Source organism: Terrapene carolina, unplaced genomic scaffold (assembly GCF_002925995.2).
Source record: "Terrapene carolina triunguis isolate 2854851 unplaced genomic scaffold, T_m_triunguis-2.0 Scaffold130, whole genome shotgun sequence".
NCBI classification, from domain to species: domain Eukaryota; kingdom Metazoa; phylum Chordata; order Testudines; family Emydidae; genus Terrapene; species Terrapene triunguis.
This window is the reverse complement of record NW_020664481.1, coordinates 20889958-20900311: the sequence shown is the minus strand read 5'-3', so window position 1 is coordinate 20900311 and position 10354 is coordinate 20889958.

The window sequence follows — 10354 nt, the reverse complement described above, 5'->3', positions numbered from 1 at the left end:
AATGCTGGAGCCGGCCCTGGAGGTCACCTAGAGTCCATCCTGCCCCCTCCCTACCATGCTGAGGCAGAATTAAGTAAACCTACATCTTCCCCGATGGAAGTTTGTCTAATCTGTTCTTACAAACAAACCTCCAATGACGGGGATTCCATGATATCCATATGTAACCTCTCCCAGTGCCGAACCATACTAGAGTGAGAAAGATTTTCCTGTTAACTTTAAAATCATGAGCTGCAAATAGTTTGCCTGGCTCTAAACTTGCCTGTGAACTAACACTGACAAAAATACTCCATTCAGAAATCCGAAGAGGATGGTTTCCCCCTAGTCCCTGATGATCTCAACAAGGGGCAACCACACATGGGGGTGATACTCAGGGAATGTAGTAGGTTGGGTCATTGGTCGAGGTCTGGGTTCTAATCCTGACCCTCTGGCTATATGTGAAAATGACTTTTGGGGTCTCCTCGCCTGCACATTCCCACATGCCCAAACAGTCAGCCTCTGCCGTTCCTCGTGGCAAATGCTAGCCTGTTTGTCAGAGTAGATGCATTCAGATCCTGAGCATTGAGGGAGACTTAGGCCATGTCTACACTAGCGAGCTTACCGCTGTACCGATGCCGACAGCTTTTCAGCCTGATTTACACCCCATTGTGAGATCAGAATCAGCCCCTAAATCTCTCTGCATTACATTTGAGCAGTACGAGCTCATCCGATCAGAATTCCCATTGCTCTCCTTCAAGAATACAATTTGTTTTCAAGTTTATTTAGTTAATATTGCAAGTTTCCAAGAGCTTTGCAGCAACTATAGAGCTGGTCATAACTAGGGCTGTCCAGCGATTCAAAAAATTTATCGCGATTATCGCACTGTTAAACAATCATAGAATACCATTAATTTAACTATTTTTGGATGTTTTCTACATTTTCAAATATATTGATTTAAATTACAACACAGAATACAAAGTGTACGGTGCTCATTTTGTGTTTATTTTTGATTATAAGCATTTGCACTGTAAAAAAAACAAAAGAAATAGTATTTTTCAATTCCCCCATTACATATACTGTAATGCAATCTCTTTATCATGAAAGTTGAACTTACACATGTAGAATTATGTACAAATAAAACTGCATTCAAAAATAAAACAATGTAAAATTGCAGAACCTGCAAGTCCACTCAGTCCTACTTCTTGTTCAGCCAATTGCTCAGACAAACAAGTTTGTTTACATTTTCAGGAGATAATGCTGCCCGCTTCTTGTTTACAATGTCACCTGAAAGTGAGAACAGGCATTCGCATGGCACTCTTGTAGCCAGCATCGCAAGATATTTACATCCCAGATGTGCTAAAGATTCATATGCCCCTTCATACTTCAACCACCATTCCAGAGGACATGCGTCCATGCTGATGACAGGTTCTGCTCGATAACAATACAAAGCAGCGCGGACCAACACATGTTCATTTTCATTATCTGAGTCAGATGTCACCAGCAGAAGATTGAGTTTCTTTTTTGGTGGTTTGGGTTCTGTAGTTTCCGCATCGGAGTGTTGCTCTTTTAAGACGTCTGAAAGCATGCTCCGCACCTCGTCCCTCTCAGCTTTTGGAAGACACTTCGGATTCTTAAACCTTGGGTCGAGTGCTGTAGTTATTTTTAGAAATCTCACATTGGTACCTTCTTTGTGTTTTGTAAAATTGCAGTAAAAATGTCCTTAAAATGAACAACATGTGCTGGGTCAACATCTGAGACTGCTGTAACATGTAAGTAGATCAGGAAATGTCTAGGAAGACACGATTAGGTTTATCTTATTTATTTCTTTATGGCTTGTGGACTCCTCTGTGCTAACCCCAGGTGCTTTTGTTTTGCTTGTAAACTTTAAGCTAGACCTCAAGAAGCTATCTTGATGCTTAATCCTTGTCATTTTTTTTTTAAACCTAGCAAAAAGCCTAAGTTCCGGATGTATTTTCTTTCTTTTTGTTTTTAATAAAATTTGCCTTTTTTAAGAAAGGATTGGGTTTTTTGTGTCCTAAGAGGTTGTTTAATTAGCTCGTGGCAACAGCTGATTTCCTTTGTTTTCTTTCTCAGCTCTTCCCTGGAGGGGGCGTAAAAGGGCTTGAGGGTACGCCACAGGGAGGAACTCCCAAGTGCGCCTTCCTGAGTTCTCGAAGGAGTTTTTGCACTTGGGTGGTGGCAGCATCTACCCATCCAAGGTCAGAGAAAAGCTGTAACCTTGGGAGTTTTAATACTGGCCACTCCAGGCTTGTATTACTTTTAGAATCCTTGCGGGCCCCACCTTCTGCACTGCCAGATTGGGGAATAAGCCTTGACAGCACTATTTTTTTAACGAGCGTCATCAGCATGGAAGCATGTCCTCTGGAATGGTGGCCGAAGCATGTAGGGGCATACAAATGTTTAGCATATCTGGCACGTAAATACCTTGCAATGCCAGTTACAAAAATGCCACGCAAATGCCTGTTCTCACTTTCTGATAACATTGTAAATAAGAAAAGGGCAGCATAATCTCCCGTAAATGTAAACAAACTTGTTTGTCTGAGTGATTGGTTGAACAAGAAGTAGGACTGAGTGGACTTGTAGGCTCTGAAGTTGTACATTGTTTTGTTTTTGAGTGCAGTTATGTAACCAAAAAAAAAAATCGACATTTGTAAGTTGCACTTTCACAACAAAGGTTGCACTACAGTACTCGTATGTGGAGAATTGAAAAATACTATTTCCTTTGTTTATCATTTTTACAGTGCAAATATTTGTAATAAAAAATATCCACTTTGATTTCAGTTACAACACAGAATACAATATATATGAATATGTAGAAAAAAATCCAAAATATTTAATACATTTCAATTGGTATTCGATTGTCTAACAGTGCGATTAAACCTGCGATGAATTGCGATTAATTTTTTGCAGTTTATCGCGTGAGTTAACGGCGATGAATCGACAGCCCTAGTAAGAACATTCCCATCGACACTGCTTCTTCAATCATGAGACAACATTTCCAGTAGCATTTTTTCCCCTTGGTTTGAAATTTCTTAACACAAAAATTGGAAAAGCAAAATTTCAATTTTTTAAACATTTTTGGTTTGGTTTGTTTGGGGACAAATCACTTTCTCTTTGTTTTTAACATTCCCCTTCTCCCCCCTTCTTCCACTGGAAAAAAAAATGTGAGAAAAAGCCCATTTTCTCTCATTTGTTCCCCAGTGGAAAAAAAGTGGCTTTTCCCTTCAGGCCAATGAATTGTTCTTCGGAATTTTTCATTGAAAAACACAAAAAACTTTCCCAACAAAACAAAAAACTTTACATTTCTTTTGATTTTTACTCCTGAAAAATGTGACAAGCTCTAATTACGAACAATGGCCTGATCCCGAAATCGGTTCTTCAGGGAGAGCTTTGCTTAACTAAGAGCTGAGTAAAAGCTGTGTAAGGCCATCGGTATCTGGCTGTGTGTACACAGACAGATCATTTACCCACGGCCAGCCTAGGACATGGCAACTACATAACGGTGCTATATTCAGAAAAAACTGGTTGGGTCTTTAGTCTACAAATATAAAGGGCCAAATGCCCAGCAGATATAAATGTGTCCAGCTCCACTGAAACCAACAAATGAGTCACAGCCATTTACACTGGCTAGGGACCAGACCCGACTTTCAGTAGGACTCAGGCTCTGACCCATTCCCCAGCAGGGTCCTAAGGACTGGGTCCTGAGTGCTTGCTGACCTGAGTCAGACTGATTTGAATGTAGACAGAATTGGGGCTTGGGCTCAAACCTGAGTCAGATTCTGGGCTTATTGTGCAGTTTAGACATACCCACAGTCTCTTCCTTGAGACCCAAAATAAAAAAATATCTCTGGCCTTTTGTCTCTCCCGTCAGGTTCAGGGGCAACCCAGCCCTCCTCCTTAGGGGCCGTGTTTCTGGGCTCTCAGCAGCTCTCCTAGCTGATTCCTTCAGGAACCCTTGCAGCAGCTCTCTCTGTCATTCTTTCCCTTACCTCTCTGGGCTGAGGGAGGTCCACAAGTAGCCCTCCTTCCCCTGCTGCTGGCTCCCGTTATCAGGCCCAAGTGCCTTCTGTGATGGGTTCGGTCACAGAGACCCCCTGTCTGACTGTCACCTGATGTGCTGAAATTACCTCTGAGCCCGTTTTCCCTGCCCGCTTGGGACTCCAGAACCCTGCCTTGTTGAGCCAGCCACGCCAGCCACCTGCAAACACAGCCCCAGAGTCTGAAACACGCCCCCAAAGCTGCAGACTAATCTGAAAACCACTCAGCAAGTTACCTGTCTCCAGCACCCAGTTCCCAATGGAATCCAAACCCCAAATAAATCCGTTTTACTCTGTATAAAGCTTATACAGGGTAAACTCATAAATTGTCCACCCTCTGTAACACTGATAGAGAGATATGCACAGCTGTTTGCCCCCTCCCCCCCAGGTATTAATTACTTACTCTGGGTTAATTAATAAACAAAAGTGATTTTATTAAGTATAAAAAGTAGGATTTGAGTGGTTCCAAGTAATAACAGACAGAACAAAGTAAGTCACCAAGCAAAATAAAACAAACATGCAAGTCTAAGCCTAATACATTAAGAAACTGATTACAGGTAATATCACCCTCAGATATTCCAATAAGCTTCTTTTACAGACTAGACTCCTTCCTAGTCTGGGCCCAATCCTTTCCCCTGGTACAGTTCTTGTTAGTTCCAGCTGACATCTTAGGTGGTAACTAGGGGTTTTCTCATGACTGGCAGCCCCCTTTGTTCTGTTCCATCCTCTTTTATAGCTTTGTCTCTCTGGGTCCCCACCCCTCCTTCTAAATGGAAAAATACCAGATTTAAGATGGATTCCAGTATCATGAGACATGGTCACATATCCTGTGAGACCTCATTCTTCATTACCCACGGGCTGGCCCACACATACAAAGGAGGGCTTGCAGGTAAATAAACCCATTCACAACCAATTTTCCTAGTCAATGGGAGCCATCAAGATTTTAAGCCACCATTAATGGCCCACACTTTGCATAGTTACAATAGGACCTCAGAGTTATACTTTATATTTCTAGCTTCAGTTACAAGGATGACACATGCATACAAATAGGATGACCACACTCACTAGATTATAAACATTGTAATGATACAAGAGACCTTTTGCATAAAGCATATTCCAGTTACATTATATTCACATTCATAAGCATATTTTCATAAAGCATATGGAGTGCAATGTCACACCTTCCCTTAAGCCCAACTGGGCCAGGTAATCAGTCACAGGTGCACTGGATCTGACTCCCTTGCAAAGGGGCCAGGCACCCTGTGACAGGCAGTCAATGACCGGGAGCATTTAGAGCAGGGGTGAGCAAACTTTTTGGCCCGAGGGCCACATCTAGGTATGGAAATTGTACGGTGGGCCGTGAATGCACACAAAATTGGGGTTGGGGTGCAGAGGGGGTGAGGGCTCTGGCTGGGGGTGCGGGCTCTGGGGTGGGGCCAGAAATGAGGAGTTCAGGGTGTGGGAGGGGGCTCTGGGCTGGGGCAGGGGTGCTGGGGGGGGGAGGTCTCCGGCGGGGGGTGTGGGCTCTGGGGGTGGGGCTGGGGATGAGGGGTTTGGCGTGCAGGAGGGTGCTCCAGGCTGGGAGCAAGGGGTGTGGAGGGTGGGAGGGGGATCAGGGCTGGGGCAGGGGGTTGGGGTATCAGAGGGGGTCAGGGGTGCAGGCTCTGGGCACTGCTTACCTCAAGCAGCTCCCAGAAGCAGCGGCATGTCCCCCTCCTGCTCCTATGTGGAGGCGTGGCCAGGCTGCTCCTACGTGGGAGGCCTGTGCGCTGACCCATCGGCAGGCGTCGCCCCTGCAGCTCCTACTGGCCGCAGTTCCCTGATGCCCCTACACATAGGAGCTGGAGGGGGAACATGCCGCTGCTTCTGGGAGCCGTGCAGAGCCACGGCATGCGCAGAGTGGGGCAAGCTCCAGACCCCGCTCCCCAGCGGGAGCTCAAGGGCCGGATTAAAACGCCCGATGGGCCAGATGCAGCCTGCGGGCCGTAGTTTTCCCACCCCTGATTTGGAGCCTTGCAGATAAGGAACCGGGCTGGGATCTTCAAAGGCCCCTAAAGGAGTTAGGTACCCAACACCTATTGAAATTAAGAGGGATGTAGGTGCCTAATTCCCTTGGTCTCCCTTGAAGCCCCCAGCCCCAGATTTTAAACTCAGCGTGATGTTCTGTGAAGAGCCAGTGGAACGAGCGAGGCACAGGGGTGACGTGCTCTCAATAGCTCATCTCCCTGAGGAGAAGAACTGCTGCATTCTACACCTGGTGTAGCTTTCTCAGGGCAGATGCTTACAAGGGTAAGAAAAGTGCATCACCAAGGAGATGAAGGCAGGTACATTGAGGCTAGGTCAGCAGTGATAGGATGCTCTCTCTCCAAGCAGGTTGGAGATTCATTGTCACATCTCTAAGGGCTTGTCTAGACATGGAGTTATTCCAGAAGTGGATTAAGCTAAACCAGAAAAAGACCATTCTTATTCTGTAATAAGAGTGTCCATGCATGGAGTTAGTCCAGAGTAGCTATTCCACTTTAAATTCACACCCTATCTTATTCCGGAATCACAGTCAAGTCTAGACAAGTCCCACCATTCATTGTCTTCCCTTAAACTACACCTATATAACAGACAAGCCTTCCAGTGGGTGTGTGATGCATTATTGCATACTCTGTTAGATTACTGATAGGGCCCTACCAAATTCACGGTCCATTTTGTCAATTGCATGGTCATAGGCTTTTAAAAATTGTAAATTTCATGATTTCAGCTATTTAAATCTGAAATTTCAGTGTTGTAATTATAGGGGTCCTGACCCAAAAAGGAATGGCGGGGGGGATTGCAAGGTTATTGTAGGAGGTTGTATTGTAGTGGTTGTGCTACTGCTACCCTTACTTCTGCGCTGCTGCTGGAGGCGGGAGCTGGGCAGCGGCAGCTGCTGGCCGGGAGCCCAGTTCTGAAGGCAGAGCCACCGCCAGCAGCAGCACAGAGGTAACGGTGGCATGGGACGGTATTGCCACCCTTAATTCTGCACTGTTGCTGGTGGGACGCTGCCTTCAGAGCTGTGTGCCAAGCCAACAGCCACTGCTCTCCGGCTGCTGAGCTCTGAAGGCAGCGCAGAAGTAAGGGTGGCAATACCATGACCCTCCCTAAAATAACATTGTGGCCCACCCTGCAACTCCCTTTTTGGCAGGACCCCCAATTTGAGAAACACCAGTCTCCCCCGTGAAATAAGTATTGTACAGGATAAAAGCACAACAAAGACCAGATTTCACGGTCCATGCCGCGTTTTTCATGGCCGTGAATTTGGTAGGGCCCTAATTATTGATCTCAACACCATTATTACAGCATAGGTGTCCGTGGAGCTACCCTTGATTTACTTTAGTGCTGGGGAGACAGGAAGTGGGACTGCTTGTCTCAGGGTGCATACACCCCAGCAGAAATTAGTATGATTTTTAAACAACGCAAGTCATCTCTGACCTACCTTGCAATTGCAAAGCAATGATAAAAGGCAGAACAGCTGTCAGCGGGGACTGGGTGAGACAGTTAGCTACTGGGTTGTTCATATGATAATTCTTGGTCTTGTGATAGACTAGTGTGTCCCGTAACTGCTGAAGGGGAATGGTGGTTTTTTGACCTTCTTATAAATCTATTAACCCAAATGCCAAAATCTGTCCTAGATTTCCCAGTGAAATGTATTGAGCCATTTCCTAGCTCCATATGAGCCGGCCTACATTTTTGTATTTCAGCCCATTTTGCTCCTGGCTACAGGAGAATAGCTGAGTTTCATCATCAGCTAATCTATAACCAAGACCAGGATCTTTTGAAAACTACACAGGCCAGTTCCTCAGCTGGAGTAAATCAGGAAGTCAATATAGCTATAGATGAGTTGCACCCACGGAGGGTCTGGTCCATTACAGTAAGAACTAGCTACGTTGTTCTCACGGATGAAGCAGCGAGCTCCAATGTGCCTGGGTGGCAGGGTGACATCTGGGTGGCTTGTTCCCGGTGTGACAAAGCTCCGACCTTGTCTCAGTGGGTCCCACGCTTCCTGGCAGATTTTGCTAGCCTCAGAGGCTCACTGTGACCTTCCACGTAGCCCTTCTCTCTCTAGAGGCCAGGGTCACAGCCTACTGAGCCATTTTCATCATAAGCCAATAACGGAGGTGGGAAGAAGCAACCCTCTCTCACACAGTCTCTGTTGTCTCTGTGATTAATCCGGGAGAGTGGAGGAGGGAGCCCAGGGCTGCCCTCAACTCCGAACTCCAGCCCAGGGACCCTAATAGTAGAAGCTATTGGTAGCAGACTTTTTAAAACAGGACAAGTACAATTCCCTGGGCCACTTCCCCATAGCAGCCCCCCCACTTCCTCAACATCTACTTCACCCTTACCTCAGGGCCTCCTTCCTTGTGCCTGATAGGGTTTGTACTACCCCATTTCTCCAGCAGTGCGGCTTCCTCCTACAGCTCCTGACACGCTCCTAACTGACTAACTGGGAGGCTTTTAACTAGTTTCAGCCAGCCTTGATTGGCTTCAGGTGTCCCCATCAACCTAGCTGTCTCCACTGCTTTCTAGAAGGATCTTAATTGGCCCCAGGTGTCTTAATTGACCTTGAGCAACTGCCATTTGGTTACCATGGTAACAGGGATTTGTTTAGCCTGGAGCTAATATACCTGTTTCTCACCACTTTCCTATAGCCATCTGGCCTTGCCCCATCACACCGTCCAGAGTTCAGCTCTGGGATGCACAGGCAAAACACAGTGTTTGCAAAGAGCTGGGCAGCAAATGCAGTCTCTTTCTCCTTATGTCAGAGCTGATACAAAAACAGCTGTTGGAGGATGTGATGAGGAAGCAAAGAGCACTATCTGGAGTAAAGTAAAATGCAGCAGTGTTGTGGCCCTCTTTTAACCTACACCAAGGAAGATAACGCACAAGGAAACTCCCCTGTGCAAATAACACAGGTGGCAGATTAAAGCAGGAGCCAACCGACTGGCCACTCTGGGTCTTACACTTTGAAGGGGACCCTAAATTTTGCAAATTCACCTTCCATAAGCAGAGTTGGTGTCCATGTTTCTGAATAATCATAGAAACGTACTGTAGGGCTGGATGCGACCTCAAGAAGTCATCAAGTCCAGCACCCTGCACTGAGTCTGGGCCAAGTAAATCTAGATCATCCCTGACAGGTGTTTGTCCAACCTGTTCTTAAACACCTCCAGCGATGGAGATTCCACAGCCTCCCTTAGAAGCCTGTTCCAGAGCTTCACCACCCTGAGAGTTAGAGAGGTTTTCCTAATATCTAGCCTAAATCTCCCTTGCTGCACAGTAAGCCCATTATTTCTTGTCCGACCTTCAGAGAACATGGAGAACGTTGATCACCATTGATTTTATACCAGCCCTTAACATATTGGAAGGATGTTATCAAGTTCCCCCCTCAGCCTTCTTTTCTCAAGGCTAAACATGGCCAGATGTTTTTCACTGTTCCTCATAGGTCAGTGTAACGGGGTTGGGACTCATCACCTGGCGCCTCCTACTGGTTGCCTCTGGAAATTAGCTCAGTCCAGTGGAGCGCCCTCTTCTGGTTGTGTCCCGCCCATTGTCTCGCCCTTGGTTGGCGTGTCTGGACCCGCGTTGCTCCCAAGCTTGCGGCGTCCTCTTCAAGCCACTGCCCTCCGGCAGTGCCCCCCAGTCCATCCACAGCCCCTTCCGGGGGGGGGGGGGGGGACGTTGATCAGCAGTCTCTATGCTCCAGCCACCGTGGTCAACCACACACCCCAAATTCTAATCCCTTCTGTCAGGGATCTGGCATGGTATATAATGTCCGCTCCCTACGGCCAATGGTTGGGTGTACTGCAAGGGGAGAAGGGGGGACCCAGGCCCACCCACTACTCTGGGTCCCAACCCAGGGACCCTCTAGTGGCAGCCGTCCTGCCCTCCTTCTCTCCCTCCGTCTGTCCACGTCCCTGGGCCGTTTCCCCTTTGGCCCCTCGCACCGGCTAGGCCCTTCCCCTCAGGGCCTGCAGCCTGGCAGACACCGGGCTGGAGTTCCTTTCCACTCCCCCAGGCCTGCCCAGCACTGCGCTGTCCCAGGTGCTAGTCTCCCCCTCTGGAGACAGATCTCCCCCTCTCAAAGGCCTGGGACAGACTGACTGCTCCCTTCCTGGGCAGCCTTCTTATAGGGCTGAGCCGGGCCCTGATTGGCTGCCTCCAATCTGGGCTCTGATTGGCTCCCAATAAGCCCTTCTCTCTTATTGGCTGCCGGGCTGCACAGGCTGCCTGCTGCAGCCCCCTCTAGCATGGGGGTGGGGCAGACACCCCACCACAGTCAGGTTTTCTAAACCTTC